Source organism: Phalangium opilio, unplaced genomic scaffold (assembly GCF_054372755.1).
Source record: "Phalangium opilio isolate 3A_F unplaced genomic scaffold, DU_Popi_V2 ptg000209l_1, whole genome shotgun sequence".
Classification (NCBI taxonomy): domain Eukaryota; kingdom Metazoa; phylum Arthropoda; class Arachnida; order Opiliones; family Phalangiidae; genus Phalangium; species Phalangium opilio.
Window position 1 is genome coordinate 7,569,387 of NW_028324217.1, and position 22,407 is coordinate 7,591,793.

Consider the following 22,407-nt stretch of genomic DNA (forward strand, 5'->3'; position numbering starts at 1 on the left):
ATTTTAAAATGACTCAAAACAACATTTGTTTTTTGATATAATAAAAAATTTGATTAGTCAATATCACAAAGTGTGGATATGAAAACGATTGCCGATGTTGAAGACGTTTGATGTTGAAGACGTTTGCTTTCTGTGGCGGTGTTGGACAGTGCATGTTTAAGGGCTCAGGCTGGTTTTCATTGGTCTAAAACTCGCAAAAATTCGCTTACAGCGGCGTTTTTTCCAAAGGTAACTTACCTCAAATTCTTGCGTTTTCTAGGCGGCAATTTTTTTATGGAAAGAAAAGCGGTGGCCAATGGGAAGCAACGAATGCGTGACGTCATAGGCTTGATTTTGGTCAGCTTGCGAGTTTTTTTTCACGCCATTTTTTATGTTGTAAAGTTATATTTCTAAAAATGCATAGTTAACGAATTGATTTAAGAAGTTTGACTTAATCATATGATAAAACTGAACGTTTTTACAATGAAAACAAAGTTAGACAAAATTTATTGGTTGCTGTTCGCGTATTTTCAACATGAACAGTAAGCCTTGGTCTCCACAGTGAAGCTCGTGCTTATTCATATAACAAGTTTCAATGAAAATTTCCGAAGAAATTGTGTAATTTTTTTACGGTTCCGTGAAGCTTCGGTCGGTGAAAACCAGGCTTTAGGTTTCTTGATATTTTAAGGTTGCTTAAACTTATAATCAGTTTTTAAAATATGAAGGCGAGGTTTAAAGGGCTTAAGTTGGAGTTGTCCCATTACGCCGAATCCCGTTAAACCGAAATCCCAATAAATCGAATCCCGTTAAACCGATTCCCAATAAATCGAAATTTTAAGTATTGCTTTTCTCAATCAAGCCCGTTGGGCGGTTTCTGTCTATTGGGAATTTTTTATCAGAAATGTTATCTGTTGTTAGTGTTTTATAATTCTTCGTCAAAAGTTAATTAAGCAATGGTGGTTTCCGTCTCACCGTGGCCTAGTGGAAGAGTATCGGACCATCAATCGACAGACCCTGGATCGAATCCTCGAAAGGAAAAGTAAGTTTCGTAATACTAACATTCGTGTGTTTGCATACTAAAGTCATTATAAACTAAATTAGTTGCATCTGCCTTACGGTTAGGTTAGGTTAGGTTAGGTTAGGTTAGGTTAGGTTAGGTTAGGTTAGGTTAGGTTAGGTTAGGTTAGGTTAGGTTAGGTTAGGTTAGGTTAGGTTAGGTTAGGTTAGGTTAGGTTAGGTTAGGTTAGGTTAGGTTAGGTTGTTAGGTTAGGTTAGGTTAGGTTAGGTTAGGTTAGGTTAGGTTAGGTTAGGTTAGGTTAGGTTAGGTTAGGTTAGGTTAGGTTAGGTTAGGTTAGCTTAGGTTAGCTTAGGTTAGGTTAGGTTAGGTTAGGTTAGGTTAGGTTAGGTTAGGTTAGGTTAGCTTAGGTTAGGTTAGGTTAGGTTAGGTTAGGTTAGGTTAGGTAGGTTAGGTTAGGTCAGGTTAGGTTAGGTTAGGTTAGGTTAGGTTAGGTTAGGTTAGGTTAGGTTAGGTTAGGTTAGGTTAGGTTAGGTTAGGTTAGGTCAGGTTAGGTTTTAGGTTAGGTTAGGTTAGGTTAGGTTAGGTAGGTTAGGTTAGGTTAGGTTAGGTTAGGTTAGGTTAGGTTAGGTTAGGTTAGGTTAGGTTAGGTTAGGTTAGGTTAGGTTAGGTTAGGTTAGGTTAGGTTAGGTTAGGTTAGGTTAGGTTAGGTAGGTTAGGTTAGGTTAGGTTAGATCTGGTTAGGTTAGGTTAGATCTGGTTAGGTTAGTAGATCTGGTTAGGTTAGATCTGGTTAGGTTAGGTTTGGTTAGGTTAAAGAATTAGTCTCAATTATATCATTCCAGTTATTAATTTTATTTCCTTTATGAATATTTGATACATTCCATTCAAAATTTTTAAACATCCGTTACAATATTTGATGATATGGCATCCAGTAATTTCGTTCGCGGCACTGATTTTACATTCTTTGGGATTTTCAATGGCGGCTTGATATTTTTTTACAGCATTGTTGTACCTTTCGTTGAACTGAAGAAATTTTGTTTTCGCTGGTTTCGGAGGTTTCCCAGCGTCATTATCGAGCTTCAAGGATCGGCATTCTACGTGTAGCTTTTGCAGTATTTATATATATTTCAGAATATAACCAGCTTAAAAAATATATTTAAGACATTGAAATGCCAATCTTAAGAAAAAGAACCCGCCAAAGTATGAAAATTAACCCGCACATTTGGCGTTTTCGGTCCAATGGGATTCGGTTCAATGGGACATTCGATCTAATGGGATTCGGTCTAATGGGACTTTCGATCCAACGGGATTCGGTCTAATGGGACGGGAGCCTTAAGTTAAGGTCTTTCGATGTCCCGCTGCGGCTAAATGAATGGTGAAATGATTAGGCCTTAGGATCTTTTTTTTAAGTGGATGAAAATTATGGACGTTTTGCGGGTTCGCCTAAAGAGATTTGGGTTAATAAGTCATTTTTTACACTTGAATAGACTAGACTGTGTATTTAGGGATTTACGTTTAGGCTTTTATATTCTGGGGATTTGCCATACTTAAAGAGATACTGAAGAAAATGCCACCATCCACATCAATTGAGAAGAAATGTTTTAAAATATCTTTGAAATAAAACATTTAATATTATCTTTACATTAATTACGCGCAGTGACTCCAGGGAACAATTACTTAATGCCAAGAAATTAAGCATACATACATTTTTTCTTCTTGGAATCTTTAAAGGGAGGGTGAAGTGGAAAATCAAGTGATTTTTTATCGATTCTTCTTCTAATTATAAGACCAGTCTGCATAGTGAAACATCCAGGAAATATCTCCAAATGATTTTAAAATTCAAATTAGGTTCCGATTTTAAGAATAATTTGATGTATCCCCCTCCGACCAATCGCGCAACGCCCTGCCTTTTAGTTAACAAAATTCTCGTGGCACGCTCCATGTCTCGCGCCACGATTGTCTCATCGCGCGCAAATTATTTCAAATCTCGCGATAAATTTCATTCGACACGGAGCGTGCCACGAGAATTTTATTAATAAAAAGGCAGGGCGTTACGCGATTGGTCGAAGGGGGATACTTCAAATTATTCTTAAAATCGGAACCTAATTTGAATTTTAAAATCATTTGGAGATATTTCCTGGATGTTTCACTATGCAGACTGGTCTTATAATTAGAAGAAGAATCGATAAAAAATCACTTGGTTTTCCACTTCACCCTCCCTTTAAGAGGCCCTAGACCCCAAACTAATATCTGATTGAAGATAAGGGGAAGGGCTAAAACTTTGTCAAACTCCTGCCTTGCGTCTCATTGGCTATTCACATGTATAGGACAACAATCTAAACTAGGTCTACTCGTTCAGAACACGCAAAGATAACTTGCTTGTTAACAATCTGGTTGGGCGCACATACGTCGTGGGAGTCACTGCTCAAGTCGATAACTACGTCATTGTCACATGGTATCTAAGTTCAAATACATTATGCGTGACGTCCGGAATGTTCGTTTCTAACGTATCTTGGAATACTTTGAGGGAGGAGCTAGACTTATCATTATGTATGGTAAATTTTGCATCATGAAAAATTTATCAAGCTGCATGTTGAACATTGCTCCCGCTCCTGATTTCGTGTTGCTACGTCACAGTCATGTGGGGCTCGCGACTTTATTACACATGCGCGAGGAATATAAGCAGACGAACAACTAATGAAATCACAGTTAGAAAGACGTCAGAACTATGACGTACTCAAGCCCCGCCCACAAAACCCGCGTAGAAATTAATATGGAAGATATGGAGGCACAATTTTTCCTATTAGCTTATGGATTCCTCATTCCTGGTTCTATAGAAAGACTGTATGATTTTTGACTTGCATATGTCGCAATTTTAAAATTTCAGCAAGAAACGAAATTTAAAAAAAAAACCAAAACGATGGCAAGAAAAGTAATACTAAGTGGTTTCCTGTTATGCAATGTCAAACCCCTTTAAGCTGCATTAGAGATTCCACTTCGAATCTCTAATATTACCTCTAATCAGAAGTTGATGACTTCTATCCTGAGAAGTATTGGACACTAAGGCATTATGTAGTATCCATCCCTGCAAGTCAAAATTGCCTATGGCAATCGTAAAAGAGGGTCGAAAGTTTCCTTCCCTGTGGCACTCAAACTGTGGGGCGTGTTCAAAAATTCTTCAGTGCCAATTGTTGAAAAGCCGTCTGTCTAGAACTCTACCAAAATCCATTACAATCCGTGGGCCTAGGACCCCACACTAGTTTGACCGGAATATCTAGCAGTCTATTAAACAGCTGTTCTTGTCACCGTTTCTGATTCGTTACCTCAAACCACAGGACACACCTTAAAGTTTCGTTTCTTGTCCGCTGCTGGCGCGCAAATCAGTCTGCCAACTCAAAATGAGGGAAATGCCGTAGGTGGCGCGGTGATCGGACCTAATAAGAAGTTGGCTAACAGAGATGGTTCCGGATATGGTTAGAGTTTATGACTTCCCAGGATAAGAAGTCATAAACTTCTGCTCTAATGAAGGCTAGACACTATGCTCATATTATCGACGATGCGATAATGGAGTTCGTCTACCCTTCACATCTGGGAAAGCTTCCATCATGCTTGAATGGCACAACTACTTTAGATGCTCCTAAGCTGAAAAAATCCTTTCGAACTACAGGTCGTCATTTCGAAAATCAATCGATTTGCCATCGTTGATGAAAATCAATCGAAAATGTTTACAGAGAAAAGGGAGGAGAGGAATCTCAACAAACAAACGTTATTCTCAAAGTCAATTGATATCCGTCTAATCGTAACAGACACGTTCTACCGATTCTCCCCCAACAAGTGGAAGGATTTCGAAGACAAACACTTTGGCGAAAATATTTTCAACAGCTTACTAAATCCCGTCTGACTATAAAAACCATTAGTAACGTAAACTGATGATTTATAAAAAAAAGAAAACGAGGAAAAATGGTGCCCTGGTAAAGCTTGGTTTTCACCGGACAAATTTTACTGAACTGTTACGGGAAATTCCGCATAATTTTGCGGAAAATTCCTAAAAATGGTAGCAAACCGTTTACACTCGAACCAGAAGTAAGATAAGGGACTAGAATTATCGAGCTAACCAAATTCTTCACTTGGCGAAATTGAATATTCTTGATAACACACTAACGGTTGGCCCTCTGGTAGCGGTTTCTGAATTATCCCTCCAAAACCTGAGACGCTCGTGGCGGTAGACGGCCGAACTAGATTCAAGCACTCGCATCCGTGTTCCGTGGCTTTAAGTTGAGGGGAAGGGGATAGGAAATGTTTTTGGAACTCGACCAATTTTTTTCTCTCTAGCGTAGGCGCGATGGAAGGGGAATAAAATCCTCAAATTTGTTCACTTGGTAGTGCCAGAATCTATTACCAATGCTAGAGCACCTTATTTCTAGTCCCTTATCTTACTTCTGCTGGAACTTGTGAAGTTGAAATATGAAAGAGCGCGAGTTCGCGGAGACCAAGGCTTGCCAATCGTGTTGAAAATGCACCTATCGATTTTCTTAGACTTTATTGTCTTTGTAAAAACTTCAATTTTTGTCTTATACTTAACGATTAAGTCAAACTTCTTTAACAAATACTTCGAGATTATACATTTTTAAAAATTTAACTCAACTACACCAACGCCATCAATTGACAAAAAAATTACGTTGAAAATAAACCTCTCGCAAGCTGACCAAAACCAAGATTATGACGTCACATATTCGTCGATTCCTATTGGCCACCGCTTTCCTTTCCGTAAAAATTTGCGAAATAAATAGAAAACCATGGGCGGCAAAGTTTGAGGGAATAAGACACATGTCGGCGATCCTACCCTATAGGTGCCGACTGCCCCGTGTCCGCCGGAGGTGACTTGACCCCCACACCCCGTCCGTCACCTCCCAAGTAAACCTCATTTCCTTCCCCTGCTTACACTCCTACTGACACCTGAATAATCACATCCTTGCCGCGGTCCATAGACCCTATTCGCATTGAAACCTCAAAAAAAAAAAAAAAAAAAAATAGAAAACCAATTCCGTGCTTGCCGCCCAGAAAACGCGAAACTTGACCTCTTAAAAAACGCCGCGGCACTTGGGCCAGTGAAAACCAGGCTTAAGTTGGGAAAAACTTGAAGGAGATAAAAACAAAGGATGCACTGAACTGGTCCCCTTTTTAGAAAACGTGACGGGATAAACACAACAAGGAAAAAGGAAACTGCACTTGCTCTGAAAAGAAACAACGGAAGAGTGAGCACGAGAAATCCCTTGAGAGTTAAAAGGAGTCTGTAAGAATGAAAAAAGTTAGGCCCGAGTTAGGCTTAAGTTTATTGAAAAAAATATCGGTGAGAATTTACCCTCTGCTTTACTTGTGTAAAAGCGGAACGAGTATGCACTTAAACAGGTGAACTATTCGTATAAATTTATAATTACCGATATTTAAAAAATCTAATTTACCGAGTTAGGCTCAATTAACCTTCGTTGGATATCGCAGTTAGAAATTACTGCTATCCTCTACTGTTTTTACTGTAAAGGTAAATAACATTCACGGTTAAACAGGTGAGCAATTCATAAAGGTATTTATGATTACAGTAATTTTAAAGAGAGTAATTTACAGGGTATATTACCGATTTGATGAATTGTCGGTGATTAATTGTAATTTGAGTACAGTTAAAATTATACGAACATGGTATAAAAAGTTAAGACATGAACGGCTCTACCAAGCTTTTGATTTCAACATCCCAAAGCGGGAGAATGGGGTGGGTTGAAAATGTATTGTTCGCAGCCTAATAAAATGTAGTCACATGAAAAACGAAATTTGTAGCGTCCTCCAATGTTTTTCAAGATACTCTCCCACTTGTGGTAAGTTTACAAGATATGTTTCATAGGTATGACACTACATATACTTCGTAATACTAGAGACTTACAGCTTGAGCTAGTTCGAGAACGACGCGACAATTGACTGCACTCAGTTTTGCAGTCCATCTTCTTATTTAGTCTGTAGTACTAAGCCTTTGATAGCGCCTCACCAGATTCTATGACTTTTCACCTACGTCACTTCATGACAAGCTCTCAGTAACCAGTGACAAACTTATGGAACATGTCTTATGAACTTATGTTAGAATTGATTTCTAGCTTTGGGAAAACCTAAATTCGGTCTAATTTTGGTTACACAGTAACTTATATATTGTTACGTTTGTATTTCCAAAAATACTAAATCCACAAAAAAATCTCCACATTACGATATGCAATAAATCGTCAATCTAACGATATTAATTAAATTACGATACACCTAAATCAATTATTTTCTTCATATATCGATATCCCCATCCTATGTAAGTCATTTTAATCACCAAGTCCCCCAAGGCAGTTAATAATAATAATGCCATCTTTATCTTAATTAAACGAGAAAAAAGAAACGAACTGAATAATAATAAAAAAAATGAAAAACGACTTGAGCCCTTTCCCGAAATAAACGCAGATTACAATTATCCTCATTCTTTTTGTCCTATCATTTTTATGAAAAGTGAACGGGGTTAACCTTTTTTATCAGTTTTTTTATTTTCATCTTGTTTAATAAGTCCAAAGAGATTAAAACCAAGGAGGGGTAGCTGAATACAAGTTGGGAAACCAAAATAAACCTCTCCGAGTCGAGACGCAATTAAGAGGTTTTTCTAAAGTAATTAAATATAATTTTAATCGTAATTTATTTATCTTAACATCTAGTTAAATATAATTGATGTTAATTATTTTAATCATCATTAATTTACCTTAATTCTAGTTAAATCGCTTTAAGAAACTTTATTCCTAAAATCATTTTAAACGTAGTTATTGTTGACGTTTGAATTCAAGTGTATGCCTATTTAACAATTTTTGGCTATTTAGGGTATATAAGGCGATTGATTCACAGTAACAAAGCGATAGATTCACAATAAATGATAAGAAAACCTGCAATTGCTTCAACCTTTGTAGGAAACCATGCCATTGGGAGGCTAGAAGTTTCTCGTAACCCTAGCCGATCGCCGCGTACTTCTTAACCTTAACGATGATATTGGGGTAGAAACCAAAAATTGCTTTCTGCGAACACGTTTGCTCCAATTTGCCAACTGCGAACGCGGTGCAGACACACACACAGACACGTCCATTATAATACCTCTCCGTGATGTCATAGTTACTCGGTGAAGAAAAAATTACGATATGATACAAATCATTCGGTTATAGGTAAATTACCATGATAAAATTACGATATCGGTAAATTGAATTATAAAATTACGATATCGGTAAATTGAATTATAAAATTACGATATCGGTAAATTGAATTATAAAATTACAACGGTAATTACCGACTTTGATATCTAGTTCCAGGCCACGGTTCATCCCCGTAAGGTATGATTTTAACGCGAGGATATCTGCATGGTTCGTAAAGCAAATAAGGAGACTATCTCGAATCGGATCCCTCTTATTGAAACTTCCCCTCCTCGGGCTTCAAAATCTCATTGTTCAGCCTCTTTACTTTTTTAATTAAAGGCAAGCCATTTTTTCTCATTTTTCTAGTGCTCGTACCCTGGGGCTGGCAATGCATGGTCTTTGTGCAAAGTCAATTTTAGAAAAGTTAGGTTTAAGGGCATAGCAAGTATCCTTTTCCATATCGACGATTTTTTTGTGTGTGTGTCAAAACCGTGTAGCGTTCTGGTATGCCCGGGAATCAAGTTTGCAGTCAATGTTTAATTTCTAACTTAATAAAGACGAAATTGTTTCGGAACTTCAATTTGAAATTGTAAGAAGGGTTTATTGAAAGATTTCAACAAGTTCGAATGGAAAAACTAGATAAGGAATAGATTAATGTCGTTGACTCGTTGTTTTTTAGCTTTTCACGTTGTCTGCAGTATATGTCACGATGTGATCATAAAATTTATGAATGAAAATTACTCCATTGTGACAAAGCTAGCAGTTGATGGACCAAAAGGTTTTTTTAGCAACATATGCTCAGAAAATGTTCAATTGACGTCTTAATCCAATTTGTTTGCACAAGTAAACAAATGAAATCATTTTTATAAATTACAAAACATACCATATTTCTTGTTAAAAGAGGTGAAGATTCTACATCAAAGTGTGACCACATTATGTTTGGTAGTATTGCTCTAAAAAGCCCGCACTGTTTTTACACCAAATCAAGTAGTTATTTGTCGTTATTAACTTCGTAGACAAGAATCAAATTCCTTTAACTTTTCTAGTCGCAAATACGTTTAGGAAAACTTAAAATTTGTTATTTCTACTTGTGAAACAGCAATTATTGCAATATTCAACACACTCTTAGGGTGTGTTAATTCCAATTCTTCTTGGTTAAGACGATGCTAACCATTATTTTTACTTCTGGACAATAATTGAATACCAATTACGAGCTCAGGATAGGTTTTTGTGGTCTAGAGAGTTGCCATATGTAATGTGTTCCGAATTTAAATAAGAAACTGAAAGATAATGCTAATTTAGTTAAAAAGTCATCCGTAAAAGCCTCCAATTATAGCCTATGAACATTGACCCTTGGGACAAAAGTCATAGAAGTTACATTTTCGACTCGAAATCGTCCATAGAAACCCCTTTAATTCGGATACCACTCTTTTACGTGCAAGTCATTCATAATGTCTTCAGTTTCCACGGGGATAGATTTAATTTTAGAAGTAGGAATGGAGAACAGATAGTATTTACTTCAGAGCCCATCCCTCCAATACGTAACGAAAATTTTAAATAATCTTATTGCCTGGCTCACTTAAACTACGTTTTGATGACGTTGCTGACGAGGACGGCGAAAAATACGTAATTCCTTTTTACCTCTGTCGCTATGACCCGCCTCTTCTTTCATAGCCCCCCTTTCCGGGGAAGGGGGTCCGGGATTTGACGCGCGCCCAATATACCCTGTTCTCCATTCCTACTTCTCAAATTAAATATATCCCTGGTTTCCATAAAAGTGTGTAAATTTTGGCTACAGTATTTAATTTTCGAAAGGTATATGAGGCATTGCTTGATTTGTTATTGCTTCTCACGCACTGGTGGTATCATGAACCATCGGGTACCAAGCGTTCAAAATAGATAATAAATTGCTAAACGCCAAAAACACTAGAAAAACCATCCAATCGTGGTACGGAACAGGCTATATCTTGTATACAGTTCATAATACACATCGAAGGCCTTTACCCCTATAGCCAGGCACAACCACCTTAAGTATCGTCAGGGGTAAATAACGAAAGGAGTTAGAGACAGTGGCTTCCGTAGTGTAGAATACAGTGGGACTTTCAAACGTAGACACAGAAAAGAGAAAACGCCTCGGTCGCGCCGCCTATAATTCAAAATAAGTATGATATTTTCCAACCAATAGCGTGGCAGCAAAGATTCGAAAGGCATGCTGGGATATCGATTTTCTCCTGTCTGCTAGTATTCGTCTGCTAGTGTTCGTCTGCTTACGACTGAGTGACAATTAGGCTTAGAGTAAAGTTTATTCATTAAGGTGCACTTGAATTAGAAACATGGAACTTTAAAGTTGGTAAATTCCTTATTCGATAATGAAATGGAATTAAATGTCGTTTTTGCATCCTTCAATACAGTTTTAGTTGTTTTAATTTCTATAGTCACAGATACAGTCGATGATCCTGATCCCACAGTTCCCACTAAGCCTTGGCTCAATGGGCCGACTCTGTAACCGCGCACTTATGGCAAAACAAGTTTGATCACATTTTGAGGATTTCCCTGGCTTCAAATTGCAAATTGTGGCTTCAAATTGCAAATTGTTGACTTATCTTTCTTCTTTAAATCGCTATTTACTCGCGATTGAATATAATAATTATATTGGGTTGATTTATGAGACGACTTCACAACATCGACACCCGCCATTTTACTTTACCCAGAATACCTTGCGGCGCGAGATTTTAAGGCAAAACTTTTAAGGTAATGGTCTTATTTACAATACAGTTCCAAAGATGGCACTACGTTAGTTACAAATTCTATGACATTTCAAGGTCCCACTGTATTCTAGCTCCCGTCCCATTAGACCGAATCCCGTTGGATCGAAAGTCCCATTAGACCGAATCCCATTAGATCGAATGTCCCATTGAACCGAATCCCATTGGACCGAAAACGCCAAATGTGCGGGTTAATTTTCATACTTTGGCGGGTTCTTTTTCTTAAGATTGGCATTTCAATGTCTTAAATATATTTTTTAAGCTGGTTATATTCTGAAATATATATAAATACTGCAAAAGCTACACGTAGAATGCCGATCCTTGAAGCTCGATAATGACGCTGGGAAACCTCCGAAACCAGCGAAAACAAAATTTCTTCAGTTCAACGAAAGGTACAACAATGCTGTAAAAAAATATCAAGCCGCCATTGAAAATCCCAAAGAATGTAAAATCAGTGCCGCGACGAAATTACTGGATGCCATATCATCAAATATTGTAACGGATGTTTAAAAATTTTGAATGGAATGTATCAAATATTCATAAAGGAAATAAAAATTAATAACTGGAATGATATAATTGAGACTAATTCTTTAACCTAACCAAACCTAACCTAACCAGATCTAACCTAACCTAACCAGATCTAACCTGACCTAACCTAACCTGACCTAACCTGACCTAACCTGACCTAACCTAACCTGACCTAACCTGACCTAACCTAACCTAACCTAACCTAACCTAACCTAACCTGACCTAACCTAACCTAACCTAACCTAACCTAACCTAACCTAACCTAACCTAACCTAACCTAACCTAACCTAACCTAACCTAACCTAACCTAACCTAACCTAACCTGACCTAACCTAACCTAACCTAACCTAACCTAACCTAACCTAACCTAACCTAACCTAACCTGACCTGACCTAACCTGACCTAACCTAACCTAACCTGACCTAACCTAACCTAACCTAACCTAACCTAACCTAACCTGACCTAACCTAACCTAACCTGACCTAACCTAACCTAACCTAACCTAACCTAACCTAACCTAACCTAACCTGACCTGACCTAACCTAACCTAACCTAACCTAACCTAACCTAACCTAACCTAACCTAACCTAACCTAACCTGACCTAACCTGACCTAACCTAACCTAACCTAACCTAACCTAACCTAACCTAACCTAACCTAACCTAACCTAACCTAACCTAACCTAACCTAACCTAACCTAACCTAACCTAACCTAACCTAACCTAACCTAACCTAACCTAACCTAACCTAACCTAACCTAACCTAACCTAACCTAACCTAACCTAACCTAACCTAACCTAACCTAACCTAACCTAACCTAACCTAACCTAACCTAACCTAACCTAACCTAACCTAACCTAACCTAACCTAACCTAACCTAACCTAACCTAACCTAACCTAAGCTAAGCTAACCTAACCTAACCTAACCTAACCTAACCTAACCTAACCTAACCTAACCTAACCTAACCTAACCTAACCTAACCTAACCTAACCTAACCTAACCTAACCTAACCTAACCTAACCTAACCTAACCTAACCTAACCTAACCTAACCTAACCTAACCTAACCTAACCTAACCTAACCTAACCTAACCTAACCTAACCTAACCTAACCTAACCTAACCTAACCTAACCTAACCTAACCTAACCTAACCTAACCTAACCTAACCTAACCTAACCTAACCTAACCTAACCTAACCTAACCTAACCTAACCTAACCTAACCTAACCTAACCTAACCTAACCTAACCTAACCTAACCTAACCTAACCTAACCTAACCTAACCTAACCTAACCTAACCTAACCTAACCTAACCTAACCTAACCTAACCTAACCTAACCTAACCTAACCTAACCTAACCTAACCTAACCTAACCTAACCTAACCTAACCTAACCTAACCTAACCTAACCTAACCTAACCTAACCTAACCTAACCTAACCTAACCTAACCTAACCTAACCTAACCTAACCTAACCTAACCTAACCTAACCTAACCTAACCTAACCTAACCTAACCTAACCTAACCTAACCTAACCTAACCTAACCTAACCTAACCTAACCTAACCTAACCTAACCTAACCTAACCTAACCTAACCTAACCTAACCTAACCTAACCTAACCTAACCTAACCTAACCTAACCTAACCTAACCTAACCTAACCTAACCTAACCTAACCTAACCTAACCTAACCTAACCTAACCTAACCTAACCTAACCTAACCTAACCTAACCTAACCTAACCTAACCTAACCTAACCTAACCTAACCTAACCTAACCTAACCTAACCTAACCTAACCTAACCTAACCTAACCTAACCTAACCTAACCTAACCTAACCTAACCTAACCTAACCTAACCTAACCTAACCTAACCTAACCTAACCTAACCTAACCTAACCTAACCGTAAGGCAGATGCAACTAATTTAGTTTATAATGACTTTAGTATGCAAACACACGAATGTTAGTATTACGAAACTTACTTTTCCTTTCGAGGATTCGATCCAGGGTCTGTCGATTGATGGTCCGATACTCTTCCACTAGGCCACGGTGAGACGGAAACCACCATTGCTTAATTAACTTTTGACGAAGAATTATAAAACACTAACAACAGATAACATTTCTGATAAAAAATTCCCAATAGACAGAAACCGCCCAACGGGCTTGATTGAGAAAAGCAATACTTAAAATTTCGATTTATTGGGAATCGGTTTAACGGGATTCGATTTATTGGGATTTCGGTTTAACGGGATTCGGCGTAATGGGACAACTCCGTATTCTACACTACGGAAGCTAGCGTCTCTAACTCCTTTCGTTATTTACCCCTGGTATCGTTGTGAAAAATGACAGCAAGCTACCCAACAGTTAACCTAAATCAATCCAGGCGCGGTATATTGATGGTAGCAGAAAGCGGCCTGCAATTTTACTATAGCTAGCTAAGGATAGCGGGAATGTGTAGTACCCAACCTATAGAAATCGAAGTATGAACAATATTTTTGTGTCCCATTCATTTCTGCGCATTGCTTTCAGTTATCGGACTACGACCTATTGTAAGCTTTGGCGCCGACGAATCTATGTCTGCGTTGCTGAAGGGATAGTGTCATAAAAAGATTTTGGGTTAGATTTAGCAGGAGGGTTGTGATTCACGGTGATATAGGATTGTCTGAATAATTACTAGGTTTAATGTAAGATCACTGGCGTCAAAAACGGACTGCAATAACGAAGGGGTGAAGTAAGTGTTTTATAACGTATGCTTTCGATGAAATCTGTTTTGATGTTATGCGGACAGAGAGAAAATATACGACATAATGTGCATTTATATTATGGCAGAGGTCGCTGATAGCTTTAAAAAGACATTAATTACGAGAATATTGTTTAATTAGGGAGAAATGAGGTGAGATGGATATTAAATTATTATGGGCGGATTTGGGGCCATGAAAGTCTCCCATGCAGTGTACCTTGCGCACGCCCCTACCCTTCGGGGGGTGATTGTTAAGCGCTGCCGCGTAGCACCATTGTATTTGTACGAGAACTAGCTTCTGTTTTTAAAACACAGGGGCTACCTATACGTTTCCGGAACTGATTCCACGTTCCACAACATACAGTAAATACGGTGTTAAAATGTGGTAGTTTCTGTATTTATACTCCCTTTAAATGTTTAGGTTGGGATACAATTCTTCAGAATTATTTAATAACGTAACCTTCCATCAGAATTATTTTATAATCTTTACGTTACTTTCACAAAAATTTCATGACTGTTTGGTATTTGAAGCAAGACCACTTAGGCTACTTTTGAAGAGTCTCGTTTCAGTGCTGGAAAATGTGACTAAAACGGTTAACTTTCTTAAGCTTCCAGGACAAATATTTGAACGTGAACAGCCTCGCTTAAATTTTCGAATTCTAGTGTAAAAACCATCATATTTAATAGTTCTGAAAGCATCACCATAATGCCACCAAAACGGATGACGTTCAAAAATCTATATCTATAAATCAAAGTCCTGACTGACTGACTGATATTACGCCCAGCCCAAACCACTTGCCCTGAAAATTTGCAGGAACGTTACTCATAAGTAGTAGGCGCGTACTAAGAAAAATTTTTCCAATCCGCCACCATCTTAATAAATGGCGCCCAGAAATGTAAAAATTCTTGCCACAAAGTCCGCGCGTTTCAACCGATTTCTCAAATATTTAGTACACAGGTTTCCTTTGACCTATAGACGGGATGAATGGTCTTTTGGGTTCGATTTGTTGCCATCTTTTTAAATGGCGGCCAGATATGGAATAATGTCCGCGTGAATAGTAATAAAAAATGTCCCGACGGGCTGACGGGCAACGCCGAGTGCCTTCGCTTCTAGGGTGCTACAAAAATATTAGTGATCAGTAAAATCTACCCATTCTTTATATCATTTTGATGGAAGTTCGTATTACACGCGAGCGACGCCGCGGGTAACAGCTGGTATTTTATAATGTTACGTTTCCTTGATAATTCAAGAATCTTGTTTAAATGCTTCAATTGTAGCCTAAAAATCACCACCTTATGACTGTTGGTGAAAGCATCACCAATACGTCCCTAAAACGCAACACTTCGTCACCTTCGTTTTAAACCGATCGAGGCTACAGAATTTGACTTATTTTAGAGCTCTCAGTTGAATCTGTTGCTATTTTAAAACCTGTTTCATTTGCGACTTTTCCTTCACCTCCCTTACATGACCCTATATACTATATTGTTTCCGCTAGAAGGCAGAGTCTTCGTTGTTACGTTTTTATTGCTTGGAAGAACTCGGCGACTCCTATATAGGGGCTTTCAGCAAATTGATGTTTCGTTGCCTGGCGTTGTTTCTTTTTTATATTACAACTTTTACAACCTTATCCAATTTTTTATTGCACAAAAAAATAAAAAACGCCGGGCCCGAAATCAAACTTCGGGTGACAAGAACATTTTTGTGTCCCTTATGGGTGTGCGTTTTTTGTTACGTGAAAACTGTCTAGACGTATGGAAAACTCAAGAAAATTTTGAAGTTGATTATTTCGAAATTGTAAGATCTTTTGTTTAGAATCTCTTGGATAAATTGGGAACCCGAATTTAAGGATAGCGTCAATATTAGGTAATTTTTCGGCACAGGCAGATTCTACGTCTTTCTGCTTAACCTTTTGGGTATTATGATTGTGAAAATAACTGACGTGCAAATGGAAAGTTTCTCATTGAAACAACAAAGGTAGGCCTACAAAAAAGGGCCAAATTATTCTACCTAGAGGCATATAGGATTAGAATTGATAGACCGTGGTGATATCAAAAAATAACTGAGTAATTAGAATATCACATCTGTATTTAATTGTAATTCACGTTTTTACTAAGTCAATTTTTTCAATGTCCTTACTATTCACAAATTTAACTTGTTGAGTTCAAAAGAGGTTTGAAAGAATCAGTTGAATTCTTGAGTGATTTATCGTTTTATCAAAGCTCAGTCTGCATCCATCTTTAACCTTTGACCCATTTTTCTTTGACCAATATTTAGAAACCAAGTAAACGATCTATGCAAGACGTATGTTGATTTGGTTTTAGCTGGGAGAAAGGGAGATGCCGCGTGAATAGCGCGAGGTGTCTCTCTTTTGGGTGGGGGAAGTAAATTTCCCAGTCAACGGGGGTAGTATCGCCCGGGCTACCGCGAGTTCTACTGCTCAAAATCCAAATTTTTTATCTGTTGTGATGTCACTTCGCGCATGCTCAATGATCCACCGAATGACCCAAGGTAGAGAGAAAGAGAACTTAGTATTTCATACCCCGTTTTCAACCCCTTCCCGCTAGATACGAGTTCTGTTAGCATTAGGCGGCTTCTCCCTTTCTCCCTGGTTTTAGTTTACTGCTGGGAGTTTTGTTACTAGTAGATAATATATCTCGGGAAGATGGGAGTGCTAAAAAGTGTCATGTCTGCGCAATAGACCTTTCCGACATAAAAAAGGGGGTAGGTAACCCTCAGTATCGTAGTGTGCAAGGAGATAGATGCATTGCTGTCTCTGCGCACTATCATGATACAATAATACTACAGCGCAGGCGCCAAAAAGTGAGATGGAAGGCAAAGTTTTAACCCCCGTGTCGTTCCCTGTAAGTTACATTGAGATGGTCTATTAGAACTACCAGAAGTAAGATAAGGGACTAGAAGTAAAGTGCTCTAGCATTGGTAACAGATCTTGGCACTAGTGAAAAAATTTGAGGTTTTTATGCCGCTTCCATCGCGCCTACACTTGAAAGAAAAAAATTTGGTCGAGTTCCAAAAACATTTCCTACCCCATTCCCCTCAACCTAAAGCCGCGGAACACGGACGCGGGTGCTTGAATCTAGTTCGGCCGTCTACCGCCGCGAGCGTCTCACGTTTTGGAGGGGAAATTCAGAAACCGCTACCAGAGGGCCTACCGTTGGTGTGTTAACAAGAATATTCACTTTCGCCAAGTGAAGAATTTGGTTACCTCGATACTTCTAGTCCCTTATCTTACTTGTGGAAATACTTACTATGATCTCCACAAATATAACCGTGTATGATATCTTCAGTTTTATTAACTTTAGGTAAATTGAGAATGGCGCTTTACGTTTGAATAGGCACAATACCCTTTTTGTCTCGTCGGGATTAGATTTAGACCTAGGTGGTATTTTTCATTAGATTGATGGATATTGCTTTGGAGTAAAGGATTTATGGTGGAAATGCACTTTAATATCCATGTTGCTCGCTTTTCTGCAGAACCTTTGTGTGTGTTTATTTGCATAAAAAGACCTTGAGGCATCTCTCAATGTGACATATGGAAAAATCTGAATAACCACTGTGCACAAAGTACTAAAAATACTGTCGTTCAATCCATTGAATGGGCTGGAACTAAGTTAATTGATGGTGGTTCCATTTGAATAGATTTGATAGAATTTTAGCCGATAAAATTCATTCTGAAATTATCGATTCACATCTTATCGAATGAATTATGTTAATCGATTGAATGATCAGGAATTTAGATAATTGTTATTTCCATTTGATAGAATTTTATGGCATCGAACAAAATCAAAATCCGAAATTATAGATTGAAGGTATAAGATGAATAAGTATTCGCGCGCCATAGTCCCAGTCCCCCTTTCAAAATAGAAGGGGGGACGTAAAAGGAGGCCGGGCTATTTCGCCTCTCCTCAGTCGGAAAATACGTAATTTTCGTCATTCGCGTCGCGCTGACGTGAGTTTTCAAGAACAAATGAGATGCTGGTTGTAATTTTGAGGCGGGGATTAATTCCGGACCTACGTTTGGACTGGAGATAAACCTGGAAATGTGGCGAATTTATAACTTCTCCCTTATAAACTAGATATCACTTCTTGGTCTTACATAGCAGCAGACTAAAGTGTTATGTATAAAATCAAAATAAAGGTACTAACTTTATATAACGGCAGACTAAAGACTACGTTTGGACTGGAGATAAAGCTGGTTAAAATATACCGTTCTCAAAAGAAGGCTAGTATATACAGGGTGTTTTTGATAAGTCTGGCATAAATTAATGGGGGGGGGAGTTCTTTGAGCGCTTTTGACTCGAAATGTTCAATGACATCTTGTCGTCAGGGCCACTGTTTACAAGTTAAGACTCGGATTGAAGTATTTTACGGATGATCCCTTAAATTTAATTAAGAAACTGAAAGACAATGATTTCTAATTTAATTAAGGAGTCATCCCTGAAACACAACTCGAGCTTATCAAATATCCTTTCGAACCTTACTTATTTAGAATATTATGGGTTTATTGTAATAACAGTAATATTAAAGAAGTAATTTCGACGAAAACGTGTTGAATAGCAAAAACAATTCCTAGATGATTAAAGTTACCCCATATATATAAAAACATAGTTGGCTTATGAAATGAGACCACATAATCAATCTTAAACGTGCCTTTATAACTGTGGTATTTACAGACATAACAAAAGTTTTCATAGTAATTCCAAGTTATTTATTTCCTCTTCGCGCCATTAACAACATAGATATTCATAAGTATGCCGCATACTGAATCAAGAACATTGTAGTCTTTATTATGAAGAAAGTGAATACGCCCTGTTTTTCATAAAACCTAGGTTAAAACCTGCTAAGATTGGCAGTTTGAGTAGATTTGTATCTATAATTAATAAGTTTAAATACCTCAAGTGAAACTTGACTGACTGGTCAACTGGTAATCAACGTCCAACTCAAATCGCTTTACCTGGGCAGCTTAAATTTTGCAGGGACGTTAATTTTTCTTAAGTAGTAGGTGCTCCCTTAAACAGATTTATCAAATCCGCGGCCATTTTGTAAAATGGCGTCAAGAAATATAAAAAAAATACCTTTTTCCGGAACAAAGTTTGCTCCTTTCAACCGATTTCTTTAATAAATATACTGCTTCCCTATATCTTATAAACAAACTTAACGGTTTTAGCGTTAAATATGCAGCCATATATAAAATGGAGACCAGAAAAGTTAGCAAACGTCCTTATAAATGACGTCAGGTCTTTTGCTGATACTTGTCATCAATTAATTAGTAATATCAGGGAAAGATGCAATTTTAGAAGCAGGAATGGAGAACGGTAAGTCTTTACTCCAGTCCGACTCGTAGCCTAGTATAGAGCCCCTCCCTCCAACACGTAACGAAAAGTTTAAATTATCTTATTGGCTGACTTAAACTACTTTTTGATGACGTTGCTGACGGGAACGGCGAAAAATACGTAATTCCTTTTTACCTTTGTCGCTATGACCGCCTTCTTTCAACCCCCCCCCGTCTAGAACTTTGACGCGCACCCACATTACGGTGCTCTCCATTCCTCCTTCTAAAATTACATCTATCCCTGGCAATATTTATCAGTGGCTACACCACGGCAAGCTATGTTTAAATATACAATTGCGTCAAAGTCCACGAGTTTTCTGAGATGGAGCGTTCACTCGCGATTGGAAATGTTACTTCTGCTGGTGGTATTTATCCGAATAAAACTTGGCGTAATACTTGGGAAGTTATTTCCTCTTTCATAGTAATTTCTCTTAGCTCCTACAATAGTTTCTCATTGCAATAACTTTCCGCCAAACATTCCAAGCGTGTCTTCCTTCCATCACCACCACCACCATGCACGTTCTCCACGTGATTTTTTTTCTCCCGCCAAATTACTGAAGGCATTTTTCTCTCTAGCCACCGCACGTGAGTATTATTCCCGCGTTTTCTTCATTATTATTATCATCATCCTTTTTCTCACGAAAGAAATAAGGTACCGTCTTTTGTAATAAATAATCACCTACCTAGTTTTTTTATATATATATTTCCTCACGTACTGGCTGGGGAAACTATATTAATTAATCACATCCAGAAAGCTACTTAACTTGTTATCACTTAATTATATGGTGCTCTTCAATTACATTTCAGACAAGATATAACGGGAGTATTATAAAGATTTAGGAGTAATGGAGTGTAACGCTACTATGGCAACCGGCACCAGTGGCGGGAGAAATAATTTTGGGAAAGAGATGTAACAATGCTTAACTTGTTCATAAGTTTTTCACTGCTTACTGAGAGCTTGTCATGAAGTGACGTGGGTTAAACGTCATAGTCTCGTAAAGCGACGCTTGGTGAGGTTCTGTCAAAGGCTTAGTACAGACTAAATAGGACTCAGGACCGCAAAATTAACACCGAGTGTAGGACTTCAATTCTCGCTTGTCGATCTCGAACTAGCTCGAGCTTAAGGGACTTCAATTCTCGTTTGTCGTTCTCGAACTAGCTCGAGCTTAAGGGACTTCAATTCTCGCTTGTCGTTCTCGAACTAGCTCGAGCTTAAGGGACTTCAATTCTCGCTGGTCGTTCTCGAACTAGCTCGAGCTTAAGGGACTTCAATTCTCGCTTCCGTCGTTCTCGAACTAGCTCGAGCTTAAGGGACTTCAATTCTCGCTTCCGTCGTTCTCGAACTAGCTCGAGCTTAAGGGACTTCAATTCTCGCTTCCGTCGTTCTCGAACTAGCTCGAGCTTAAGGGACTTCAATTCTCGCTTCCGTCGTTCTCGAACTAGCTCGAGCTTAAGGGACTTCAATTCTCGCTTCCGTCGTTCTCGAACTAGCTCGAGCTTAAGGGACTTCAATTCTCGCTTCCGTCGTTCTCGAACTAGCTCGAGCTTAAGGGACTTCAATTCTCGCTTCCGTCGTTCTCGAACTAGCTCGAGCTTAAGGGACTTCAATTCTCGCTTCCGTCGTTCTCGAACTAGCTCGAGCTTAAGGGACTTCAATTCTCGCTTCCGTCGTTCTCGAACTAGCTCGAGCTTAAGGGACTTCAATTCTCGCTTCCGTCGTTCTCGAACTAGCTCGAGCTTAAGGGACTTCAATTCTCGCTTCCGTCGTTCTCGAACTAGCTCGAGCTTAAGGGACTTCAATTCTCGCTTCCGTCGTTCTCGAACTAGCTCGAGCTTAAGGGACTTCAATTCTCGCTTCCGTCGTTCTCGAACTAGCTCGAGCTTAAGGGACTTCAATTCTCGCTTCCGTCGTTCTCGAACTAGCTCGAGCTTAAGGGACTTCAATTCTCGCTTCCGTCGTTCTCGAACTAGCTCGAGCTTAAGGGACTTCAATTCTCGCTTCCGTCGTTCTCGAACTAGCTCGAGCTTAAGGGACTTCAATTCTCGCTTCCGTCGTTCTCGAACTAGCTCGAGCTTAAGGGACTTCAATTCTCGCTTCCGTCGTTCTCGAACTAGCTCGAGCTTAAGGGACTTCAATTCTCGCTTCCGTCGTTCTCGAACTAGCTCGAGCTTAAGGGACTTCAATTCTCGCTTCCGTCGTTCTCGAACTAGCTCGAGCTTAAGGGACTTCAATTCTCGCTTCCGTCGTTCTCGAACTAGCTCGAGCTTAAGGGACTTCAATTCTCGCTTCCGTCGTTCTCGAACTAGCTCGAGCTGTAAGTCTCTAGGCATTGGTACTTATGGAACATATCTTATAAACTTATGGTAATACCTACTTTTTCCTTACGCTCTCCCTGATATTTAGCGAAATGAATGGCGGTATGAATGGGTAGTCACGTGATTTGATGACGACATAATAAGGCTTAATTGGCCTTGAAGTTGTTGTTTGCCCTAAATCCTTTTAATGCCTCTGTTCACACCAAAAATAATATACCCCCGAAAGTATTGAAATTTTACCGAAGCTAATTAAATCCCGAATAGATCCGATTTAAAACCAATTAAAAGTAAATTCATTTAACGACCTATACAGCTCGAAATAAAAGCGAAAAATCCCCCCCAATAAAAGAACCAGCGAAACTTTCACAAACAATACGAGACAGGAAACAAATGGCAATATAGGAGAACCCAGCGAGAAAAAAAATGTGCAAAAACCGAGTTACCTCTTTTAAAAACGGCAAAAACAGCGAGAACAAAGTGAAGAAAAAAATTCCTTTCTATTCTTTAACCAGAGCTTCTTAAAG

The 22,407-nt window shown here is 38.7% G+C and overlaps 2 protein-coding genes and 1 long non-coding RNA gene across 3 annotated transcripts in view; 2 read left to right on the forward strand and 1 right to left on the reverse strand.

The window, feature by feature from the left end:
• LOC149618785 (glutamate receptor ionotropic, NMDA 2B-like) overlaps nt 1–22,407 on the reverse strand; it is a 274,821-nt gene that overhangs the window by 210,347 nt on the left and 42,067 nt on the right. The window lies entirely within an intron of this gene.
• LOC149618789 (ATP-binding cassette sub-family C member 1-like) overlaps nt 1–22,407 on the forward strand; it is a 245,074-nt gene that overhangs the window by 134,193 nt on the left and 88,474 nt on the right. The gene's annotated exons all lie outside the window — the stretch shown is intronic.
• On the forward strand, nt 11,029–11,531 carry LOC149618795 (uncharacterized). Its single transcript, XR_016375340.1, has 2 exons — nt 11,029–11,139; nt 11,218–11,531. It is a non-coding gene; the product is annotated as an uncharacterized LOC149618795 (long non-coding RNA).